The following is a 26512-nucleotide window of genomic DNA, read 5'->3' as shown; positions in this document are numbered from 1 at the left end:
CCTTTGAGCCATTTGTCAAAAGAATTTCCAACAACAGTGAGTTTCATCATGTTATTTTGCAGCTGGGAAAGTTTTTTGTGAATGGATTCAGAATGATCAGAAAGATTCATACAGCACATTCCTACAAAATTGAGCAGCCACTGATTTTTTGTTACTGCCTCTTCCCTTCCCACAGAGAAGGGAATGCTACCTCAGCTTGTTAAAAAAACCCCAAAAAACCAAAAAGCACCCCCCAAACAAACAGCCCCCCCCAAACCTGTGAGATCCTTGCATGCAGATGTGCTTTAGGTACCAAGAATACCTACACACATCTAAAATATTTATCCAGGACATGAGTTCAGGTTTCAGCTTCTCTTGCTAGGTGCTGGTGATTTCACAAAAGTGAGCATTTTTCTGCTTGGATTGCTCTCCCCATGCTGTCAATATTCTGTTGGGAATGATTGGTAACAATTAATTCTAATGATAGTGTTGTCAATGGCAATACCCTTAATAAATAAGAAGTTCCTACTTAATGGCAGGTTGCACATGCAAAGGGACTAATAGTCTCAGAAGACTCTGTTCTATAAACAAGCTTATTGTGGTTTTTTCTTTGTTTAGGATTTCTAGTTTTAAAATTTGGTTTCCAAAGATTTTAAGTGTCCCCATTTAACCATCATTGGATTCATCTGTGAAAATTTCTGCTGGAAAGAGCAGAGGACAGTTTTCATTTTCAGAGCTGCAGAGCATTTCTGGCTTCCACTGCAATTGTGGGCATGCAGGAACTTTAGGAATGAATTGTTAGTTGTTGTTATTAATTTATTTGGGAAACACAAACACTGTGACTCATTAACTCATGTCTTGAAAAATGCTGTACTCTTTCTTCACAATCAGCAAACTGCTGGAAAGCTCTCCCTTCTGACACTGACATGAAGTAGAATCTGAGCAACAGAATTATGAATGTGGACTTACTCCAGTAACCTAAAAAGCCCTAGAAAACTGGTGATGATATACAACACAGACAAAAACCCCAGGAGTTCAAAATCATGTGCTTTGTGTCTTTAATGAAACCACCAGAAAATGTCTGAATGACATAGGATATATATAAATATGATGTCACCACCTTGAGAGCATGTCTTCCTGAGGCTGGTGCATTGGTTCCTGATCTGGGTTTTTAATTTGATGTCATCTATTTGATCATTATATCCTGTTTCTTTTAAAATTCTTGGCTAATTTACTTTCTTTTGCTGTAATTTCCATTTTGAAATTCTCTGATAAGTGTCAGCCAGTGCCTTTTCAGACATTTCCTCTGTATATAACCCAGAGAGCTGCTTAATCATAAGTCATATGTGCAGCAATATGGTTTTATTATTATTCATGTCTTTCTAAAAGCTGAAGCCAGATCTTGATTTGAGAGCAGAATAGCTGAGGCTTTGAAAAAAAGGGAAAGAATAGGAAGGCAGTCACTGTGCACCCAAAAATTTCCTTAGCAGCCTTTCATAATGCAGAGCTCTGTAAGGCACTTTGTACTCTTAGATTCTGTCACCTGTGTGTCCCTGCATCTGCCCTTTAGCTCTCGTGCCAGTCCTTGCTCAGGCAAGTTCTGTACCAGAATTAAAGGGATGTGTTTCTGAAAGCTGGACCTCAGAAGGAGTCTCCTTTCTGACTCTTCTTTGCTCTGCTCCTTTTTGGAAAGGTCAGAATCCCTCTGGGAGGGACCTCTGTGTCACTGAGGGCCAGTTCACGGTGTCATCTTTGAGAGTGGCAGAAGTCCCAGGACCTCTCAGTGCCGTAAGTAACACATTTCACATCTATGTTCTTAGTGAGAAATAGAAATAGAAATCAAAATCAGTTGGGCAAATGTGTTCTGTAAATAAGCTGCAAAGAAAAGCCTCCTGCCTGCACTGAAACTCTGTCTGTAGTGCCATCAATACATTCTGTTTGCTGCTTGTAAATCAAAATCACTGTGTCTGAAGATACTTGCAAACAGATCATCTGGTGTAGAACTATTAAGAGAGAGAGATCATCCAGCACAGGAAATATTTTATTGGCATGAAGAAAGAAATTGAGAAATTGACTAAAAATGCATTATGTTTTGCATGTTTAACACTTTAAAAATAAACTGGGAAACTCTTTGCCTTTGTTCTTCCCCTTCCCAGACATGTGTACTCATAATATTTAATGGAGTGGAATTGCCTGAAAGAACTGGACCATTAATACACCTTTCTGTGGCTCCTTGGTACATATGTGAACAATTTGAATAAAAAAATGTTGATTTGTAGTGATTCTTAGACATCTTGTGGTAGATCATCTGTACTGGACAGATGGATTTGGTCACTGTAAGCCAAATAAATAAATTAGTGCTATCTTTGAAATGTATAGCCACAACTGGCATCTCTAGTTACTGTACTCCCCTCCCTCAGCTCAGATGCCTTCCCCTACACTGCTGAACTGGCCTAACTTTATATTCTGCTTGGCCTTGAGTCAGAACAGAGGACCACCTGCAGGAGAGAGATGTGAAATGTTATGCGTGCCTTTGCAATGGGATAAAGCACCAGAGTACCAAGTCTGCAAATATTTTACTGAGCAGGTCATGTATTAAGTAAAGCAATGAAAGGTAAAATGATAAATGATGAGGTCATCGTTTTAAAAGTGGTGTCCAGGTGGTGGAAAGCCAAAGGGCTGAGATGTAGAAAAAAGGGACTTCCTTTCAACTTGCCTGACTTGGTGTGGTGCCTTCATTGCACGGGATGAAGCTGGACTGTCTCAGGGAGGGTTTTGGCCTGTTTGTGTAGAGATCTGCCTATAAAGCAGAAACCTTGTAAAGGAAGGCTATAAATCTGCTTTTGACTGTCTTGATTCATCTTTTCAAGTGCCTCATAAGCTGCAAAAATGCATTCTGTATAATGCTAGATTTTTACCTAGTCTAATATAGCTATTAGTGAAATGCTTTAATTAATTCTGCCTGACAGGGCCAGTCATGAAGGCTGAATTTACACATTTTTCCTTTCCTTCTTTGCCCCATTTTTAACCCAAAGCTGTGTGTCAGCTGGTACCTGCAATCTCCAAACCAACCAACTTTCCAACCCATTGCAAACAACTTCAGGTGAAAACTTTCTGTCCTGTCCTGTGTTTTGGAGTTAATTTCTGCCAAATTACTTGTTTGCAGAAGAATCTAATAACTGCAGGAAATGGGGCAAAAGGTGTTGGATTGAAGCAGGGCATTTCATGCAACTTCTCTGTCACTTCTATTATGAAATGGTGTTAATGTATCCCGGAGGGAGATGCTGTTTGATTTGAAACTGCCTCTCTCAGTTGGGACAGGTTCCTTTCGTTCAGTGTGTGATCTGGGTGCCTGGGTGTGAAAATACTCCTGTAGACTGATGTGGGTAGCACAAAGGTATGGGGTGGAGGGCCCATCAGTCATTTTTCAAAGCACTCATGCTTTGTCAACTATGCAGCAAGCTGCTTTATTCTCCTCCTTCTGCCTGGGGCAGTGGAGCATCAGTCAAGTATTTTCAGAGTGAAAGTCAGTTGTTTTCTGGTGGTCTGGAGAGCTTAGTGTGCTTCCTCAGGGTCACTTCAAGCCAGGACCGAGGTGAAGGGAGAAGTGAGAGGGTGTGGGCAGGGGAAGGGCAGGTAGGGGGACAGAGCTGATCTTCTGTGGCAGCAAGCTGGGAGCAGGTAGAAAAGATGGTCCTGTAAACTGGCACGATGAAAAGAGAGTTTCAAGAAAAGAATTCGGGATTGAATGATATGCATATGTAATTTTTGCCTTTAGGCTTCCTACTTAAAAAATTAATTGCACTGATGTTCAAGGACTGTAGTTTTCTTATTTCTCAGGGACTTTGTTTCTGAGGGACAGAATTCATCTCCTCCTTACCTGTCACTGCCCCAAGGCATTTCCCTTTCAGTAATGTCATTGTCTCCTTTCCTGAGTGGAAAGCTCATCACAGATTCAGAGGCAGGAGTGGTGGCCCACTGCCATCATCCTGGAAGTCTGTACCACCTGGAACCTTGTTGCATGAGAGGTTTTCTGGTGGAAATATATCCTGGGGTGCCGGTGGCCAGGGCACAGCAGGGGTGAGGAGACAGGAGAGTTGTGTCCAGCCTGGCTGTGCACTTGCTCAGTGCCAAGTCCTGAACTCGGTCTTGAACCTTTCCTCTGGAGACAGGAGAAAGTAGGAAAGTGCACACCTTGCCTGAATGTAGTGGAGAATTAGTCCTCAGGCAGGAGAATCACACAGTTACCCCATGAGAATTTATTTCTCTTTCTGTGTTTGTATGCATGTAATAACACTTGGAAAGCACACAAACACTCACAGCTCAGCTCTGAGTGAGGCAGTGCTGAAGCACAAAGTAGGCAAATTTGAAATTGTTTGGACACTTTTCAGAGCTTCTCATTATCTCATTTGTGCACTTAATGATTCTTGTGGGTGCAGTTTTTGAGGTTTGGATGCCACTGGCAGCAGTTGGAGGGAAAAGTCCTACCTGCAGCAGGGCACAGTGACAGCACTGATAGCCTGGGGCATCTGTGTGGCCAGAACAGGCAGTCCTGTGTGGGATGGGTGATCTGCTCTTTTATCTTGGGGAGGCAGGAGTTTGGAAAGAGTTCTGGTACATTATGAATGGAAACATCCCTGAAAAACAGGGGGCTTTTATGATTTTAAGTCATCTATGAGCTTTTGAAAATGATGTTGTCTCTGAAGTCCTCAGCAGAAGCTCTCAGCTAATAAAAGTGCTCAAAGCAGAAAATCCTCCTCACACAGCAGGGGTGGAGGCCAGGTGGGTGTGCAGCCAGGGGCGCTCTGCTCAGACAGGCTGAGCTGGTGCTCAGGACAGGCTGACAAGGTGACAGGGTTGGCTCTCTTGTGATGATTTGTCTGAAAGGCCATGAAATCAGTACAAGATTCTCATGCATGTGTCATAAACCCAGTCCTAGCTGAAAACAGAGAGAGGCTGAACAATAAGGTTTAGAGGTTTTTACCTGTTATTGCTCTTATCACAATAAAATATGAAAGTATGAAAATGAGGGCTGTTTATAGCTCCTGTCCAAGGCACTGCTTCCTTCTGAGTGAAGCAACAGGATGCAGTAAGGTGAAGAAATTAAACCACAATAATTGAGTAAAAGTTTTGATGAATTAAAAAATTAAATGAAAACCTTATGTAAAAATTCTACAGATAAATCAATTCTTTTTTCCCCCGTCTTTCTTTTTCTCTCTTTCTGTCTTTCTTGGAATCCACCCTGAACCAGATGTTGGGAGTCTGTAGTTTAGTGTTTTTGGATCCCTGCCCAGACTTTTACCTATCTTTTCAGCTATTTACATGGGTTTTATTTCTCCAGCTGTGCTTTCACTGATACTGTACAGTCACAGACCTCCTCAGTCACTAATAGAGGCAGTTACTGGATTTTCATTCAGATGAACAGTGATACCAAACATCCAGTGGAAATAATTTTGTCCGTACTCAAATAGTAAGGGGATCAGGAGTAATGAAGGGTGTGAAGAAATCTGCTGTGGACAATGACAACACAGGAGGAGGGAAGGGAGTGGCACAGGAATTTTCTTTCCAATGCCATCACAGAGAAGGAGCAGGCAGCTGCTGCTGCCGTGTATGGGAAAAGGTGCAGGGGAATGTCTTTTGTTTAAAACCAGACTCAACTTCCATTGTGTCATTTGGCTTTAAGTGATTTTTCAAGTTTTGATGGTCCCTAAGTTTTAATTTCCATTAAAATGCTTTTCTCCTTTTTATTCTTAGCCATTAGTAAGGATTTTTAGTAGGATTATTGATCCATAAATATTCAGTATGGAGGAAATTAAAGATTGTTGGCATAACTGCTCTGGGCATAGAGAACTGCTGTCATTTGTCTCTTGTGTTATAGTGGGACTATTTTTGAACAGAAAAATCATGAGCCTACACATCCCTCCTCTGGAAGACCACTAAATCTAGTTCATGGCATTGCTCAGGCAGTTGCACTAAAACTTTTCTTTTGTGTTGGCATAACATTTTGCACGTTTCTGAATTAAAGCCTTCCAACTTGTCTCAGCTGTGAGGCTCAGACTGGAGGAAGGAGGTTTCTCAGCAGAGGGCTGGTGAGGGCTCTCCTGAGCGAGGCTCTGTGGTTTTAAAGGTGTTGTGTGGCAGCCTGCCTAAGAGACTGATGCTTCTCCTTTGGTCCTGACTCTGGACTGGAGCCAGTGCCCTAGAGATTAAATATTCCACAGCCTGTTACCAATCCCCTGAGCAATCTCCTCTCTCCAGGTGCTGGTCTTTTACACAGACTTCTTCTCAAAAGCAATTTCATTGGCAGGAAGAATCGGCTAGTTCAGTTCAACTGGAATGTTTTAATGAAGTCTCTCATACCAGTCAGGCTGAGGATCAGCTAATGGAAGGAAAGGCAAGGGAAAATGGGGATATTCTGGAAGGCTGGTGTGCAGTGCTGTGCTTAGGAAGAGATGTCAGAACTGAGTGACTGATGCCTTTTGGTGCTACCTAAAACCAGAGGCCAGACAAAATTAAGAGAATAAAATCAGTTCTATTTATTGAAGGGCCTTCAGGTACATTCAGGACTGACAAAACCCCCCCAGGGACTACAGCCAAAATGGACCACAGGTCATGGGTCTTCACTTTTTTTTTTGTTTTGGTCCTTTCACAAATTGGGGGTTAATTTTCCAATTACACCTTCAGGTGATGAAGTCTTTTACCCCCAGTTTCCTCCTCCCAAACTCACCTCTGTTTCCATCTCTCAGATCTGTGGCAGTGAGGTGTCCTTGACTCCCAGGCCTGGAGAGGAATTGTTGTGTCTGACCAAAACGTGAAGACAGTAGCTAGCACTGTATATGGAGTTTAGAGTTCTACACTAAAGAACTGCAGGATTACAAATATATGAAAAATATAAAATCTAAAATCCTGAGGCATCATAAGAATGGCTGTGATGAGCCTGGGTGTCTGAGCTAGCTCAGGACAACCACACTGTGCTGAGTTTGCTGTGGGAAATGCAGAACTCATTATTTCCCAAACAGCTTTAGCAGTAACTATTTGAAGGAAACCCCCCCTAAACCAAAGTTTGTCAGGATGGTTATAAAATGGGGGCCTGAGCTATTGTGACCCAGCACAGCTGACAGTCCCCTGTTCTTTCAGGGGATTGTATCCCACAATCACTGTGCTTGTCCCCTGCTGGTGGCTACTCTACAAATATCCAAAATTTATATAAATCTGGGTACTCATGAATGATAATGGAGTATTAGTAGCTTCCTTTAGGACAGTATTTCTGAAGGCAAGTTAAAATGAGGCAGATTTAAAGGTACTAACTTTAGTGTCCAGAGCCAGAAGGAGGTGATCAATGAATCAAGATTATATTTTGTAACCCAGACTCCTCAGTGCTCCTATTTCAGTTACATGTGTTATATTTAGAGCACCATTTTGGCCCCACAGTTCCTTTTCTTCCACATGATCTTCTACCAAAGACAAGGTCTACTAGCTCAACATGGCCATTTCAATTAGTACTTTTCTAGCATGTGGATTTTGATCCCTTTGATTCCTAAATAGGTTATTGGGAATTTTAACGTTTTGTTAAAAGATTAAAAAAGTGCACAGTTTATGTGTAAGAGGTACAAGGGGATCAGTTTGTGCAAAAGTGTATAACCACATGAGGCAAAAGAGACTGTTGAAAGCACTCTTTATTTGTTTAATTTATGCAATTTGTTAATGCTCTGCTGCACTTTAAGGGCCTCTTGAGGCCGCCCAGTTTGTGCCTTGCAGAGATGCTTCGTTGCAAACATGGCTCCTGTTAAAACCCAAGGCTCTGGTTCTCTACTTACATTGTGATTGTGATTTGATCCTTATTTCTACAACTCACATTTCACCATTTTCTTCCCTTCAATTTTTTTCCCATCCCAGCAGCCATCTGGTACTTTCTTCTGTCAGCCAAGTTTCTGTTCCTTACCTGAAGCCTTTCAAACAGCCACTCTCAAAGAGAGTGGATTAACAGTTGTCACTGGAAAATGAGTTTACTTCCAGCTGGAAAAGCTGTGAAATATAACTATTCATTCATTGATATGTTATGCACTTCTGCTTGGACACTCTTAATTCTATTTGAAGGCAAATACCTGGGAACAGTTTTCCTTAAAAACCTGTGAGAAGACCATTAGTACCTTTAAAGTGAGTTGGCTGATTTGACTTGTTCCTATTATGCATAGGGTCTCAACATAACAAATATGTTCTTTGGCAGGCAGGTATTTGGGATTAGCCAGAGATGAGTTTTGAGACTTTAATCTGTGTCAGATTTAGTCCAAATGGAATAGATTATGAGCATTCTATTATGCTTATTTTTTCTTTTGCCTTCCTTTTTTAGTAAAATCTATTTCTCCTGCATAATCTTTCTTCCTTTTATAATAAAAGTAGAAGTGCATGGGTCACTTGAGAAACAACTTATTCTCTTTTCTCTGGTTTATTTTAAGCATCCAAAGAATAAAATTTGCTCGTGTACTATTAATTATTTCAAGGACAAAAATATCTAGGCTAGTTGTAAAAGTGTCGTGGAATTACTGTAAGGTTGCTTAAGTTTTGGCTGTAAATCTTATTCACCTTGACTAGATCTCATACTTTAATTCACTGGGGTATAAAATACCATTTACATTAGTTCTTAGTTCACTTAATCATAATTAAATTACTTCAGAGGCCAATAATTCTTAGAGACTCTTTCTTTGATGTGACACAAATAACAAACTGTGTTTGTAATGTGAAGGTGTTCTACTTCACTTTTACATTTGTCCCAGCCTTATCCAGCATATAATGTTCTCTTTAGGTGCAGACATATGCTCTTGTTACATGCACCATATGGGTCACAGATGTGGCTGACATGGCTACATGACATCTTTTTTAATTTCATTGCACTATACCAAGGCTGTGCACAAACCTTTTCATGATGGTTTGAAGGGATTTCTGCTCAAGATTTTAATTTTTTTTCACCAGAATGATGAGTGGGGGGAGGGAGCCCACTTTTTCTGCTATCAGGTTATATTGTGGTAATAAAAACCCTCAGGAAGGTAATATTTTGTGGCTGCTGAATTCATTGTCACTTTAAGCATGGTTTCACTGCAAGTTACTTGTAGTTCTTTTTTCTAATACTTAAGCTTTGTCTTGCTTTAGAGGAAAACTCTTCTCATCACAAAGGATGATTTTTGGAAGAAAGAGTGCATGGATAAACTTGAAAAATTTAAAATCCAGGTTTCAGTTTTGCAACTGCATTTTGATTTAAATGCAACTTAAGAAATAGTTTTATGGTAAGGAGCATATTTGGAAGTGGGGGTTTGCTGCAGTGCATGGAACATTTGGATGTTACCTTAGTCAGAATATCTAATTAATTAACTAACTAACTAATTACAGGCTCAGTGAACTCCCACCTTGGTTGTGAGAGGTTGGGTTGGAGGAACAGGAGTTATCTGAACAATAGTGCTGGTTAGGAAGTGAGCTAATAAAATTCCAGAGCAATACTTGTTAAAGGCTCTCATCATTTATTAATTGTTTTTTTATTGTTGCCTCCAGAGGAAGCTGGGTTAGGTCTGAGAGGAAACATATAATTTATCATATTAAATTTGAACAGGAGATTATTTGTGTTCTCCCAGCAGCAGCAAACACAGCCATGGGGGAAGAGTGTCCATGTCAGGTTAGAGGTGAAGATGGGTAATTACTTGACTTGGCTGATAATCACCCAATGATAGGAAATGAGCACAAAAAGGGACACTTGGATCAGGCAGTTGATCCAACATTACCCCTGTTCATCCAGTGGTGATTCATTCTTGGCCAGACTGAAAACTGTCTGTTTCATCCACCTAAACTCTTTTTTGTCAGTATATCATGTGTCAGTACCCAATGTGAGGATCAGGGGACTGAAGGGCACAAAGCCCCAGCAGACAGGGCTGGAGCATTCCTGAGCAGGGGAGAACCTGTCACACTTGGAAACACTCTTTGCTGCAACTTGAGGTTCTGATGAGTGGCTGATTGCAACTTGGTACTTCTTGGGGTAGAAAAGAATCATAATTAAGCCAGAAGTTGTTTCATTAAAATATTTAATACATGTAAAAATTTTTTTCCCCTTTTCCAATGCATGAAGAAATCCATGAGATGTGCAAGTATGGAATTTGTTTTTAACAAAGTGACCACACATGAAACCAGGCACTGAAGGGACAGGGAGTGATGTGGAGCTGCTGCAAGTGCTGTGACAACCTAAAGAGCAAATTTGGTGTGAGTGTGGTGGAGCTCAGATCTCTGCTGTCCCAGTGCACAGCGAGTTCCAGGGCATGTGGTGGCTTCCTGTCATTAATGTTATCTAGGAGATCAGGGCAATTCTTTTTATGACATTTGGAAAGTTTTCATCTCAACTTTGACCTTTTATTTGAATGTATGTTCATTTCAATTTGAAAAGCAGAAGTAGATTGCAATTCAAAGGAATTCGTTTGTTCAAAATATTTTGGAAAAGACATTGGGGCAGTTTCAAAAGGTTTTGGCTTTGTTTTAATAGGAAATTTGCCCAAATTAATTTGCTTCCACAGTTTCTGTTTTGCTGAAACAGCAGAGAGTCTTCTTGTCCCTCCCCACCCAAATACTCCCTTCTTGAAAAACCTTCTTCTGAATCTCACTGATATTGCCAGAAATTAGATATAAATGATATTCATGTGAGAAAAGTAAATTCAGAAATGGGTTTGAATTGATAATTGGCAAAAGATAATTGGACTAATTATACTGAATTTGCCTCTTTATTTTGCAATCCACAGAAGTGGGACCATCCCTGGCCTGGATCTCTTGATCACAGTTTTTCCATCAATACATTCAATATATTCAAGGCTCTCCTTGATTCTTTGCAGCTCTTAAGGAATTGTTTCAGCTCACAGCACTGCACCTTTTCCCAAGGTTATCTTGTAAAACATGATGCAAGGGGAAGTAGTTCTGTTTCTGCAGGATAAATTTTGAAGGTCACAGCCTTCCTCTGAAGCCTTAGGGGAACCTTAGGTTCTGTATCCCCTACAGGCATTAAGAGATCCATTTCAGAGCAGTGGATGTGGGATTTTGTGTGTACACAAAATTTTTTCTGACAAATAACTGGGCTTCTTTTTTGACTTGACCCTTTTAAGCACAACATTGTAAACTTGCCCAACAACATCCATCTGAAAAGTCTTCAGTCACTCTCTAGGATAGAGAATTTATGGGCAAGCAAGGTTTGAGCTTTGATTAATTTGATCTGTGTGACTGGAAGCAAAAGATAATTAATTGTCTCCTGGCCATTTAGATTCCATGGGGCAACTGCTGCCAAAGCTGACCATGGCAAGGTCCAGTTGTACTGGAGCCTACTGATTTCTGTAGGGGAAGGGATGCCCATAGCCCTGCTGCTGGACAAGGAAATCATTTCCCAGCCCTGTTGCTGGCCCATAACATCCTGACACCCCATGCTGGTAAACAGGCACTTCATCCTGTCAGCTGCCTCTACATCAGCTTTTCACAGCAATCTGGAATGCACTTTTTTTGAGAGATTGCTTCTCTATGTCCTGTTAAGGTTCAGAGAGCTGAAATTCAGCTTTAAACCATGGGTATCCTGTGAGGAGGAACTCCCAGCACAAAGAAAGGTCAGCTGAGAAGAGAAGCTGGTGGCTGCAGAGGAGAGGTGAGGGAGGGCATTCCTTAGGGCAGGGGCTGTGAGAGATGTACAGGCAGGCTGGGATGGTGGTGGCTGGGAGCTCAGAGCCATTAAAAGTCATGCTGAGCATTGAAAGGGAAGACTGAGAAAATGAACCCCAGGTCCATTCCCAGTTTTTCATGTCACAGGAGTCCTTGATGTGAACAACCTGAATTCCCCATGCACATTCACCTGCTAGACCTGCCTGAACTCAAATGGGCTGACCCATTTTTCCTCTGCAGACACCATGAAGTGCAGGCAGGTTTCTTGTTGCTTTGTGGTGCTGTCACTCAGACCCAGACCTTTGGCAAATCCTGTAGAGAGGAATTCTCTGAGCTTGGCTTCAGCAAGGCAGAATTCAAACTTGTACTGAAGGTGTTTCATGGATTCGGGACAGGAGCTGCAGAAAGGCAGCTGAGACCAAATGGGACCATTTCCTGAAGTGCTCTCAGACTATCTCTGAGAGGTTCTGAAAGAGGACCTGGCTTTGAGCCAGAAGCAATCCAAGGAAATAAAAAAGCAACTGGATGAATTAGGTGGAATGAGTAATATAATTATATAACTGGATACAGTCAGAGGTAATTCTAGCAAGTCAGTTTTTGACTGTGCTCCCAGACATTAAATCTCCAATACCACAGCATAATTCTGTAGTCTAAATACCAGTATGAACACAGAATAAATCAGTGGAAAAAAACTTTCTATTACCTCTTAAAGAATGAGGGCTGGGGATTGTCATTTTTATACACTGAAAACCAATTGCACTTAGCCTTGGATGTAGCTGTAGATGAGGTATTTCTTTAATAGTGTGTTGCTACTGATCTATGGCCTCAGAAGGTATCCTCCATCTGGATGATTCATTCAGCTGAATTACTTATCCAATCCTGGGATCTCTAGTAGAAAAGCAAGCAATTAACCTTTCCTAATAAGAGCCAGAAGTAGGCCTTAAGGAAGTTAAAATGAAGGAGGAAGCTGGTGTTTAGTTTCCAGAGCAAGTTTTAACACCAGCAGATGGTGCTAAAATGTCCATTAAAAGGGGAAAAAACCCAACAACCCAAACATCTCAAATTTCCTTAAAATCATAAACTGTCAGGGAAAGATAAATTGAGATACTTTAGCTAATTGCTGTGGAAAGTTGAATCTAGGGTGATGTTAGTCATCTTTTAACTTGACTAGCTTAACACACATGAAGATGTGTGTAGCCCTTATTTTCTAGTTTGCTTTCAAGATGGATCAATTTTCCTTGAGTCAGGTCTTTACCTTGAATAAGGCAACTCAAGTATTTCAGGAATTTTCATTCATATTCAAAGCAGGGATTAAAAGCTTTGTTGTATAATTTTGCTGATTAATTATAGGAATGATTTACGGTTTTTAGACTCATTTTCACTCTGAACAACTGCTTGAAACAACTGGCAGTTGTTTTTCAAAGGATATTGCTGTATAATTTTGCTAGTCACTAAAGAAAAGCTATGTGTGTTTTTTATAGACAGAAACCCCTAAAATTACACAAAGAATAATCTTAAAAATACATTGTAAAGGAGTTGTATGGTTAAATTAAGGAAATTGGCATAGGAATGAAGAAATATTCTGTTCTAATTCAACATTGGTCCAAAGCTGGTGACTACTGAAGGCTGCTGGCCACTAAGTGTGTTAGGAGAGTTTAGTGGGGCAGCCTGCAGCCACCCCAGGCAGTCTGCAGCCAGAACAAGAAATTAAAATGTCTTGACGGCCTCTGCAAAGGGGGAACACCATGAAAATGCTCTTTTCCTCTTAGATCTAAATGTAATATGAATTTGCACACATGGTAGCAAAGACAAAAATAGGGCTTGAGGGGGTAGGTCATGGAGAGGAGGTGGTCTCAGAACTCCCCAGCAGTTTAGGGAGTGCCCACTTTTCCTTGGTTCACTGCTTGGATCTCAGCCCCTCAGGTATGGGATGTGTGGAAAAATGGAAATGCAGGGATTAATGATGGGGGCATTTAGGGTCAGTGCTGGGCACATTTCTTTAGGCAGTGTAAAGAAACTATGCTGGAATTTCTGAGCACTAATGCTGCAGTAGAGGCCCAAAGCAACTGGCAGGCATTCCAAATGCCATATTCCAGTTTAAAATGTCCTGCCCTGGGAGGTTTGGGAGTTAAGGACTCTGCACCAAACTTGGTTTATATTTAAAGTCCTTGGCTTCATAAGCAGTGACTGTTCTATGTCTCATCAGAGGATGAGGAAACATGTAAGTACTGCCAGTCTAGAAAACCTGCAAAGCCAATCCTACAAAACTACACCATCCTTTCTAAGGATCTAAAGTTATTCCTGGCAATATAAGTAATACAAAATTATTTCTAGCAGAATAATTTTGCCTAATATATCCACAAGTGGTGAGCTACATCCTGGTGTCTCTTACATGCACTCGTGACAGTTGTACCTGGATAAGGGCTGGGAAACACCTTCTAAAGGTTCATTAATTGTGTGGCCAGTTGGGACTGCACATCTGCACCTCCCTGCTGCTTCCTTCATGAAAACTCCTCTGCAAGAATCATCCAGGTGACCAAGTGATGCAAGGTGTAGGTGTACACAGTGATGCATTATAATATCCTATTTAATTATTTTTTGGCAGGGATGGTGTATAATTATTTACTGACCTGTGGAATTGGTCACTGAATGACTGTGAAATTCAGATTCTAAGCAGCACTGTCATTTTGATAATTAGAGGCTCTGCCCTATGAGAATATGTGCTCATTAAGTTGTAATTTGCTTAAAAAAATAAATTAAAGACAGAGGTTATTTAGGAAGGAAGGCTTAAGACCAAGATTATATTCAAAGGAAATTAAAGACAGGAAGCCCCAGGGTATTCCAGCCCTGCCATGCAGCTCCTATTAATGAAATGAAGTCTTACAAGCAGCACAAATTGTGGTGTCAGCCATAAGGCTGTCCAGCACTTTCTATTATAAGGTCCTGTTTTCTATTGCTTATGGCTTTGCCAAACTTAACATTTTGGCCAGAATGATTTCCATGCTGTCTACCTTAAACAAATATTTTTGAGAGTTTACACACAAAGTCCTCTGCCATTTCTCCAACTGGCATTAGGAACAAAAAAACAACAACAGCAAAAAACAAACCAAAAAAGCCAACCAAACAAAAAAAAAATATTTTTTACCCATGTTTACAGAGCTGTGTGTAGGTATGAAGGTAATTATGGCCATGTGTATGTATATGTAAGAAACCCAAGAAATTTTGAGAAATATTGGTGCCTCCATGGTCTGCAGTGAGGAGGTGAGTACATTATTTTTGAATCTGAAAACTGACAATTTTAACATGATCAGGTGAGAGTAATTTGAATTTTTCAACTATATTTTTGGGAGGTGCCACCAGAATGCTCTGATATGGAATCAGCTCACATGCAGCCCCCTTGGCAGACAAACTGAGCATGGGCTGGAGAGGCCTTGGCAAGGATTTCCATCCCCCTGGTTGCACTATAGCTGTAATAAGTCTGGTCAGAACAGAGAAAAATGGGAATGGCTGGTGCTCCTAAGCTCCCTGTGCTCCTCCTGGCTTGTGCTAAGGCACTGGAGAAGAGGAAGGGTTTGCCTTGCTGAGGTACAAAAGTTGGAGGGCAGTGGATGAGGGGAAGAATGGCAGGGCAAGAACAGAGTGGTGAAAGAAACAAAAGGAATTTAGGAAGGCAAGGATATAAAAACCTTGGAAAAAATAGTAGTGGGAAATTGGAAAGGATGCTCTGGAGGCAATGCAGAGGAAGAGGGACAGAAGTGCTTTATCATGATTACACCTCTGCACTTGAAACCCAGAGAGGAAGTTTGTTTCTCCATCTCTTTCTGGTGGCAAATCAGGCAGAGTGTATCCTGGGCAGGCTGACCACCTGGAGGGGTGGGATTCTGCCTCGTGGCATTTGATTTGCAGTGTAAGCTTTTTCAAGGATTTATTCAAGTCCATAAATACCTCCCTTCTCTCTACAAACTATTAAAATAATCCCTACAATGTGAAGTCAAAGGTCTTATGATGGTTAATTAAGAACTTAAACATTATTTTAATATCTTGGAGTGTGTAACTGTTCATTTATGTCCATGTGCCATTGACTTACCGTTTTCACCCTGTGCCTCCCACACCATGTTCCCATTTCCCATCTCATCGCTGCCCTCTTCAGTGAACTCCTTTACTGCTCTCCTTCCCTCATACCCCGATGCTTCCCATTTGTTTCATTCTCTTTGTTAGACCATTTCCCTCAAATCCTAGTCCCTACATTTACACTTTCTGTTGCATTCCCCTTTCCTTTCACTCCCATGAGCAGACAGAACATTCTCCCATTGCTGCAGGCTGGATCTTGGTGTCTTTTTCATCTCTTCTCTAGCCTGGCACAAGCTGGCCCTGGAAAAATCCTTCTGGCTCTTCAACAGGGCATGCAGAGCCCCTGCTCTGTCCATCACCAGGTGCCCTCATTTGCAGAGATGTTTCTGGGCTCCTCTTGGCTCAGGTTTTACCAAGGCAGAGCCCTCCCCTCCCAGAACTCTTGCTCTTGACAGCCTCACCCTCTCCCAGTCCCTTGGATGCCTTGGGAAGGCTGCCCTAGAGGGCTGGAGGGAGATAAAGAATAAAGTAGATTCATTAAAAGGCCTCAATGGATCCACCTTGGGCAGCACAAGAGCCCAGCCAGGGCTGCACCCAAGATGAACCAAAATGGTCACAAAAATCCCTGACTGCTCATGGGGTCTCTCACTGGGATCAGTTCTGCTCCATTTGCATCTTGCAGTTCATTGTCCCATTCCAGCTTTAGCCCATGCAGTCCCATCCTTGTTTTTCTCTCTCCAGCCCACGGTGTTTGTGCTCTTGGGCTGAGATTTGGATCATTTGTCCTTGGTCCCAGCTGGAGCAGGAATTGTTTTGTCTCCCTGCTCTGTGCACAGAGCTCAGCATCCCCTCATATGAAGCTCAGACTAAAGCAGTGTAAACACTAAAGCAGCACAGAATCTGAAAAATATAGAAGCTAAACCTGAGGCATCACCTTCAAACTCTGCTCCTTAGATCATTTTCCTGGCTCTTCATCCTGTTTCACACATTCTGCTGTCTTGCTCTTCTCTCTTCCACTTGTTCTGTGTCTCAGCTGGTGCTGCATCATTTACAGCTGTCTTCACTTCCCAGCAGTGCAAGCTTTTCCCATGTGGGAATTCTGCTCCTGCAATCCTTTCCATGCTTTCTCTTGTGATCTGAGGTGTCTAAGAAAGCCTACAAAGCTCACAGTTTATTATTTGAAACTTTGAAAACTACCTTCTTGCAAAATGCTTGCTGAACAATGCTGGCATGCCAAGCTGCATGAGCATCTCCACTGATTTCTGCTGCCTTGTCTTTCCATTCATATTTCTCAGCCTTTTTTCCCCTTTATTCCTCTGTTTCCTAAAATTAACTCAGAATATAAGATATGACCTGCCTTTATTTACAGGTTACATACAGATCTTACACAATATGTCTTTTTTCCAATCCTTGACAAGCCTCAGGCCATTATGATCTACATAATTTTAAAAGTGATTTATACAATTTTGAAAGAACCCAAATAATTTAGAGATTTGCCTTTTGAAAAATGGGTCTTAAAGGAGCCAGTATCACAGCAGTAGCAAAGTCTCAGTTTTTGTAACTAGGACAGAGTATCTTATGTTGTAAGTAAGTATTGTAAGTATTATTGTAAGTATTTCTGGAGGTTTTTTTCTTTAATCTTACGTTGTGTGTGTTGTCTTTGCAACAATACTTTTTGCTATGGTAACAACTCTTTTATTGGAATCCAGAGCATGAACATGTAATGCTGCATCGACCCTTTTACTCCTGAGACAAATTAACTTTAGGAAGATTTGTTTTGGCCAAACTTTCAAGGAGGAAACAAAGTGTAAAAATGTGCATTAATTGAAAAAAGGCTTGCTTTTAAACAATACTTCCCATTACTGTTGCCATTATTGTCCTTTCATTAGAGCCTTAGGTTTGAGGTCATTAGCAATTTTTCTGTAAATCACAGGGTGGGGAATATTATTTTGCTCACATTATTCTATTCTCATCATTTTGCACATCAGAAAGTAAATTATTTCTTGAGTCAATGCACAACAGCTGGACCTGTACCCCCTCCCATTCTTCCAGTTGGGAATCCACATCAGCTGTGGCTTTGTGCAGAGGCACAGAGTGGGATCAAGGCTGATTTAGCATCTCATTCAGCTGATATGAATATGTAATTATAATTAGGAGCTCCAGGGTCCATCAGCTCATGTACAAGCCTGGAGTTTAGTTTGTGTTTTAATGTATTATACCTCTCAACTCCCTGGCGGGTAATAAACCTGCAAGCCAAGAAAAGCCAGAGGTGAGAACTTTGTCTGGAGGTACTGCAGGGCTTCCCTGAGGTCCTTCAAACAGTGAATCATCAATGTTGAAGTACTTGCAGCTGAATTCCCAGCTCAGGCTCAGCTACAGAAAGAAGAAAATTGAAGGCAAGTTGGGCAATTGAATTGTCCATTCAGGGTTCCTGGTGCTTGACAGACCTCTAAAATTGGGATAACACAAAATCCTGAGGGCACAGAGCCTGGCTGGCCCTAATTCTGCTGTATGCCAAGGACTTTTTAAGATCTTCCAAGTATCATCTTTTCTGTCCAAAGTCAATGGGGAATACTGCCTTGTGATCAAGGAAAGACAAGAGAGTCCAGGGCTCTTTTCCTGGCACTGGGCTTCCAGACTGTTCCTTCCTGAGACAGGATCTTGCATTTCATGAGGGGGTTCAGCTCTCATTTAGAACAGAAACTGTTGTGCCCCATAGTACAGGTAGGGATTTGGGGTTTTTCTAACACTGAGAGGTTTTATAAATTCAGTGTATTCTTTACCTTATCTGTGAACTAGTAGTTATTAGAGTATTTTGTCCCTGAGCCACCTTTCCAATACCTCTTGCTTTTGCTACATTTTATTATAAATAATACAGAAAGAAGCTAAAACTGGTGGTTTTCACTCAGACAAAACTCCATGTACATCAGTGGGTTCAGATCTAATTTGCAGAAGTTCTCCCCCCTCTCAATGAGGTTTGGGCAGGTTTGAAATGAGTACCTTGATGGGACATCCATTCTCACAGAAATTAGGGACTAGAACTTCCTCTCTCCTATAGAGCCTGCTTTGGTTTCCACAGCTCCTGCAGCTCAGCCTTTCCAGGATGGATCTGCCTTCAGCTCACTGTCAGTGCTTGGTCCTCAGAGGAACCAGGGATCAGCTCTGGTTTGAGATGTGCCACAGAGCAAACTTTGGGTGAACATGCAGTTAATCATCTCACCCCAGCTGTGGGCACTAGCCAAGGTTTTCTGTTTGTTTTACTGCCCAGGAGAAGGAGGTTACACTGATCAAATAAATTTTGCACTAATTGATGAAGTGACTGATTAGAATGTAGGCTGACCTGAGGAAGCATTCCTGGCAGTCCCATTTTTCCAGCCACAATATCAGAATGGTTGGGAGGTTGGGATGGACCTGGACAATCATTTGATGTGAACATCAGCCAGGGCTTAGGGGACAAGTGACCCCTCCCAGATTCAGAGACTTTCTGCTGCAGCTCCTTTGATCTTGTGGTGATGCTGAGCGACAGCTTCCTTGAATGAGACTTATCTACCTGTGGGGAAGGGACTATTAAAGCAATAACCTTTCATATCCACTTGAAGAAAGGAATTTCACAAATGCCAAAAAAAAAAAAAAAAGGTATGTATAAATGAATGTGTGCTAATGGGAACTGTCAGCAGGGAAATCTTGTGCAAGCAATTCCCAAACGGATGCAAGATATTGTGGATAACCAAGAGTGTCCAGCTCTGGAAATAAAATAAAGCACCCAGAATGGAAAATGTATATTTAACACAATTGCAGGAAAAATCTTCAACTTCATATAAGGTAGAATGAATATTCTTCCTTCTTTTGAAATTCTTGGGTAATCTATAGAAGGCTTTGTAACTCTGGAATGCTGTCCAGGTGGATTAATATCTGTCAAAGCATGCAGTGCAACAACTTTAGGTGAATGCCACATTATAGGAATCCCACTTATTTCATAGTTATAGAAAAAAAAAGAGAGATTTTTGCTGCTCCTTTTAAATTTATACCAGTCCTTCCACTCTGGTAGTCCCAGTTTCCTTCCACTTGGATATTTAGGTACAAAGCCACATCAGATGCTCATGTGAGCACTTCAGAGCCCTGCCTGAGGTACCTAAAATGCACCAAAAGCATCAAAGAGAGGCCACTTAATATCCAGTGCAGAGGTGGGGTGGGACAGGGATTTTTGGAAAGGTACTGAAGGATGTGAGTTCTGTAGTTTCATTCTTCTGGATGTAGGAATTGAGAAAATTGTGTTGATTTAAGTTGGAGGACTGGGTGAGAGTGTCTCTAACATGGAAAGGATTTTGTTAAGGACTGTGCAAATGAGAATTTTGATGTTAGACTCCTAGACTTCATAGCTCTGACTATTTATGCCATTAACAAAGCAGAGATGCTTTATAAATTTTAAAGAATCCTACATGTGAGTCTAAATTGCTGATTTTTTATAGCTTTGGTATTTACATATTTCGGTTACTAAAGAAAATGGGGCAAATTATCCATATTTGGCAGCCCCAATATATGTTTTCTTACTTCTCAATTTTTTCTATCCTAATTTTATTTAATTAGGAGACTTTTTAAAATTGTGCTGTAATTACCTGGTCCTAGGCATTATGTAGAAGGATGTTGAGAGACATGTGATTATAAAATCCAGACTGCTGTGTGCTGACATTTATGGCTTTCTCTCTCAGCACTAGCATGAATAGATGCTAAATTTTGTCAAGCTAAAATGTAGCTGGAAGGTTTCTGGTAAAAAGCAATTTGCATTTTTGGACAACAAACAGAAAAAAGGGCAGATACAATTTTCCAACACCTGCTCTGGTTTTAACTTCTATTGAGTCCCTGTATTGTTCAGAAATTATTTTCTGCCTTTCCCTGGAATGCCTAAAATTGGCCTCTGACAGAAATAAAATATTAGAATAATTGGATTCTGTCATTTTTCATTATATCATTTTATGTTTCTGTCAACATGAAATCCATTGAGGAGATGTTTCTAACATTTCCTGAAAAATGTCTTTCAGCATAAGCTTTTTCCATCTGCTTTTGGAAAAACAGAATATTTTATAATTATACAGTCATCTTGCTAGAGTTACTTGTTTTCTATTAAAACATTTTGTACTGTTTGAGGTGTCATCTAAGAAAGATTTAGGAAAAGTTACAACTAAAATTCACCTTTCTGTCTAAAATCTGCTCTTAGAGAAAGATCACTGGACAAACTTGCCTTTTTGAGAATGATGTCAGAATTTCCCCTCTAGATATCAATTATTTATTAGCTTATCATGCAATTACATCATTCATCCTAAAGGGTAGTGAAGCCTTTGCTAACTGTTCCCTGTGGTTTAATGGATGAAGCCCCCACCAGTTTCTTAAAACTGTTATTCCAGCTTGCAGCTGATACACTTGAGATAAATCTGGACCATTAAGTGAGGGTTTCATAGAACCATGGAATGGTTTGGGTTGGAAGAGACCTCAAAGCTCATCCAGTGCCACCCCTGCCATGGCAGGGACACCTTCCACTGTCCCAGGCTGCTCCAAGCCCCAATGTCCAGCCTGGCCTTGGGCACTTCAGGGATCCAGGGGCAGCCACAGCTGCTCTGGGCACCTGTGCCAGGGCCTGCCCACCCTGCCAGGGAACAATTCCTTCCTAACCTAAAGGTTGCTGTGAATAAGGGTCCAGTTAAAAAAAAACAGTCAACCAATAAGTAAATGGAACCTTTTAAGATGTTTGAGGCTGAGATAAATTGGGCATAGGGGATTGACTCAATCTAATGTACTTTTAAAGTTTTTAACTTCCAGATAGTTGGAAATCAGGAAGGAATGAAGGCATCTTTGGCAATAAAATACATTTAAAAAGTTATCTAAACTGAGGAAAAAGAAAAAGAAAGTAGCTCATTTGAGACTTGTCAGGTATAATCTTCACCCTGCTGGGCTCTGCTAGCTATTTTTGCTCAGCTTCTTGATGAAGACCTTAAAGTGATGAGCTCATAGAGCAGGGGCAGCTCTGCCCTTCCATGGGCTGTGCTGGGCACGGTGTGGAGCTGGGCAGGTTTTGGGGCCGGGCAGAGCCCCATGGAGCCCAGCAGGGAGCTGGGCACGGTTTGGGACCAGGCAGAGCCCAGCAGGGAGCTGGGCACGGTTTGGGACCAGGCAGAGCCCAGCAGGGAGCTGGGCACGGTTTGGGGCCGGGCAGAGCCCAGCAGGGAGCTGGGCACGGTTTGGGGCCGGGCAGAACCCCATGGAACCCAGCAGGGAGCTGGGCACGGTTTGGGGCCGGGCAGAACCCCATGGAACCCAGCAGGGAGCTGGGCACGGTTTGGGGCCGGGCAGAACCCCATGGAACCCAGCAGGGAGCTGGGCACGGTTTGGGGCCGGGCAGAACCCCATGGAACCCAGCAGGGAGCTGGGCACAGTTCGGGCCCGGGCAGAGCCCCATGAAACCCAGCAGGGAGCTGGGCACGGGCAGCGCCCAAATCCCCGCGGCCGCCCCGGGATCGCGGCTCCTTCCCCGGCTCCGGCTGCTCCCGGCCCGCTCACAGCAGGGCACGGGCAGGTTAAGAAAACACTGATTTGTGTCTGAGAATGGTTCGAGGCTCAGCTGCTACAACCAGCTCTGGAGGAGTGGCTGTGCGTGCGGGGCAGCCCTGCGGTGCCGTGGCAGGGGTTGTGCGAGTTCTTGGGTTTGCAGAATGAAAATGATGGATTTGAACTCAGGTGCTGGGCGGATGGCTCCCGCTGGCTTCAGTGAACGCGGCAAGTGCACGGTCTGGTGTGTGATGTGGTTCGTAAATGCTGCATTCAAAGGAGATTGAAGGCCTGGATTAACCCTTCCAAACCCAGAATTCCTACACAAACACTCCTGCCTTCTTGTCTCAGGTTTGTATATCCAGACATTTACCAGGTGTCATCATGCTCTGGTCACTCTGGAGCAGTTTTCATGTGCCCAGAAGCCTCATTTGTGTGTGATACACAGGTGTGCAGGGTTCAGTCCATTTAATTGCATTTAATTGTGTGTGATTATGCAAATCATGTGCTTGTCCATGAAGCTGAGCAAATTATTCTATTACACACAGACAGGTGGTGCAATACAAACAAAAACCTGCATATTTGATAATTACATTGGATTAGATCCCTGGTGGACAGTCCCCATGCCTAAAAAAGGGACAGTAAAAGGAAAGTTTTGCTAGACCATAGTCTTGGATATGGAAAATACAGGAAGCCAAATAACAATGACAGACTGTCCATGTCCTCATTGTTCAGAGTGGAATGACCAGGAGACAGAGTAGAAAACATATGTCTAAATGGTCCAGTGGGAATTCAGACACATGGACTGAAGAATTTCTCTTATGGAAAAAAGAGAAGGATAATATTGGTTTATATCTGAAAGGTGATTACAAAACCAGGGATGTTGATGGGACCTTTACTGTAGGTGTACTGTGGTCACATTTCCTGGAACAGGGAGGAACATGAATAATTAGGTTTAACAGCAATTAGGTTCAATATTCTGGATTATCTGAATATTTTTAGAACCAGAATTGGAGTTAAGATAATAAAGATGTTCTTTTGTGGAAGTGTTTAACAGACTGTGTTTATAGGGGTGAATAAAAAAATAAAAGCAGCAGAGATGGTAAAATTTCCTAATGCTCTTTCACCTCAACTGAATCCATACATGTCAGGGAAGGTAAGGCTTAAAAAGGAAACCCTCTGGAAAAGTCTGAGAGCTGCTACTTTAATCTTCATCTTCTGAGAAGTTTCAAATATCAAGAGCAGCGAGAGAGGCTGAGTCTCTAATTAGTGAGGGAGGCAGGTAGGACATTAATTGATTTGCTACACTACTTCTTTGACCTGAGTTGTTTGAGAACAATAGAGGAGCTGTAATGTTCCTCCACAGCAGAGCAGAGCTTTTATGTGATAGCAACTTAGAGACCTTTGATCACAAACTGGGGCTGTAAATCTGTAATTTTTATCATAGTAATTTTTTTTTTTTTTTTTTTTTTTGCTTGGGAACCAGTTTCTCTGACTTTGGGATACTTTCTCATTTTACACAGTGTTTGAAAATCCTGAAATCAATGTCACTTTTCTAATAATGGCATAGCAACCTAGTAACATTTGTGAGGAAGTGGAATAGTCTGGGTTTATGTATGATCAGGTCATTATAAAAGTAAAAAAAAAAAAAAGAAAAGAGGAGAAAGAAGGTGCAGAAAGATAGAGAAAGGATTACTTTTTATCTGTCCTGGATTGTCATCTAAGGTCTAACCTACTGTGTAACTGTGTCTGACATGGCTCCACAGTCCCAAATTTCACAGTGAAACTCGATCCTGTCACTGCAGAGTCCTTTGAAAGTTGCCTTGGTAAAGGTGCTTATTACTGCAAAGAGTTCCATTAATGTTTTAGAAAGAAAGAGAGATTTAATTTCAAGAGAAAGGTAAAAATAATGCTATGAAAGCAGTGTACCTATTGGGACAATTTGATATCAAAACTTGGTTTATAAAAATGTGTGGGCTTAAGCCTAATTTAATCAGTTTGTTGGGAAGGAGAATTAATAACAAAAAGGATGTCTCAGCTCCTATATAGTCCCAGAGCAGAACAATTAACTAAGAATTTAGTGAAAATGTGCAGCACAAATTCACAAACATTGGAGGTCTCAAAAAAGAAAGAGCCAAGAGCTTTTATTTGCAAACAAAAGGTCCTTAACACTGAAAATAACTCCTGGTGATTGGTGTTAACCTTTTTTTTCAGAGAAGGATGGCTTTCCCTAATGTCAGCAGCCAGTTTAAAAGAGATCAGGCAATCAGCCAGAGTTCCAGATAAAAGATTTTCGTTTGTCAGGGTTCCCTGTGTAGCCAAAAAGGAAAGACAGGGATGATCCATCACACTGTAGAGAGATGGCTGAGATATTTGAGATATTGTGCCCTTATAAATGGATAAAATGTCCTTTTCAAGTGCTGGTCCAACATCACAATCCAATGGCAACAGAATGATCTTGAATCTTGGATCTCAGCTAGGCTGTGGATGGAAAACAACATAATTGCATGGCAAAATAATTCAAGCAAACATTGTTATCTGGGCAAGTCACTTTGGAGGGGATTTCACCTGAAACAAAGCAAACCATTTTTTATTTGCTAGAAGAATGCCCAGATAGGGAAATGGGCTTGTTTATTTGTAAAGGTTTAACTCAACATCTGTGTAATGAATAACATTTTAGCTGTGGGACAAGTCCATATATCAAAGCAAAGTGTTGCCTTTCCTGAAGGGAGCATTTCTTGGCTGTGTCCTTAGGAGCCTCCAGACCATCTGTTTGTATGGGGTGATGGTTTGAACACAGCATTTCTTGTTTGTCCCTCTTTACCTTGAACCATGCTTGTGCATCTCACTCTACAAGATTATGTCAATTGCAGTTCAGTGTATTATGTACAAAATTAGGGAATTCTTCACTTGGTTTTGGTACATGAAGGTCCAAGTGAAAGAATGAACTTTACATTTTCAGGAGAACACAACTTTCTGTTTATAAAGTGGCCCTTTCATTCTCTTTCATGGCCCTTTGGGTAGTAGAATAGAAAATAATACTTGTGGGTGGGAAGAATATCCAGTCTTGCTCTGGAAAAAACCCTTCAGCCAAAATAAGTATTTGACTGTTTTGCAAGATAATGTCCAGCATGATGTAATACCAGGCACCTGGTGCAGACTCATCACTGTTGGTTTCAGCTTTTCATCATGACTAACAAAAATTAGGCAACATATTCCAAAACCAAAACAAAACAAAAAAACAACCAAAAAAGAAAAGAACTCTAGGCCAGATGGTTTTTGAGAACTGACTAAAGTGGGAGGTGAAGTAAGCACTTGACAGGAATGCATGGGGAAAGGATTAATCACCACTTCATGTTCTATGTCCAAAATAATAGTGTCTTTGTTATCTGTGATGCCTGGCTTGGAGTAAGACAACAGGCATTCCTTTTCTGGGACACTCAGCTGTCCCTCTGAAGGAAAAATGGGATTGGGCAGATGCAAACAGATGCATAAGTCAGATATCCACAACAAAAAATTCATTACAGTTATTTACACAATTTCATCACAAACTTTCACCATGGTATGCCAACGTTAACAGATGAGCTGTCTGAAGCACAGAATAATGCATATTTAAATAGATTAAAATATTTTCATCTCAAATTAAAGGCCACCCTGGCTATTTGTGTTTGTTTGTTTGCCATAGGATTCATGGAACATCCTGGGAACATGCAGGAGATTTGTAAATGGTGTGAAGGTTGAGCTGCAGGGGCAGCAGGCAGCACCTTCAGGCAGCGCCTGCTTGTTCTGAACATTTTATCTGTGTGCATGACATGGCCTGGGAGTGATGTGAGTGTCTGAATCCGTCCCTGGGTGTGTTTCCACATCCCCAGAGCTAAACACCTGCAGAAAGTTGGATGCAGAAAGTTACAAATTGAACATTGCACTTGTCAGGGCACTCATGGACTCCTTGAAGGACATTTGTTGTGTAGATCAGAGAGCAAACACTGGACAGAACAACAAACAAGGGGATGGAGGACAGGAAATCATAACTATACCCCCATTACCCTTTTTCATTCATATAAACATATGTAGACTATGTTAAATTTTGTATTTCAATGTCAATGCTAAGTGTGGTCCACCAAACTATTCCAGCACTTGAAATTTTACAATCAAATTCCAAAAGCATTGATCAAAGTTCTACTACAAAGCTAATAACTGTTTGCATATAACCTGATATAGGCTATAGACTTCTATGATAAGAATAATTTTG

Source organism: Molothrus aeneus, chromosome 14 (assembly GCF_037042795.1).
Source record: "Molothrus aeneus isolate 106 chromosome 14, BPBGC_Maene_1.0, whole genome shotgun sequence".
In the NCBI taxonomy this organism is placed as follows: domain Eukaryota; kingdom Metazoa; phylum Chordata; class Aves; order Passeriformes; family Icteridae; genus Molothrus; species Molothrus aeneus.
The sequence above is the reverse complement of the archived record's forward strand: the minus strand, read 5'-3'. Positions refer to the sequence as shown.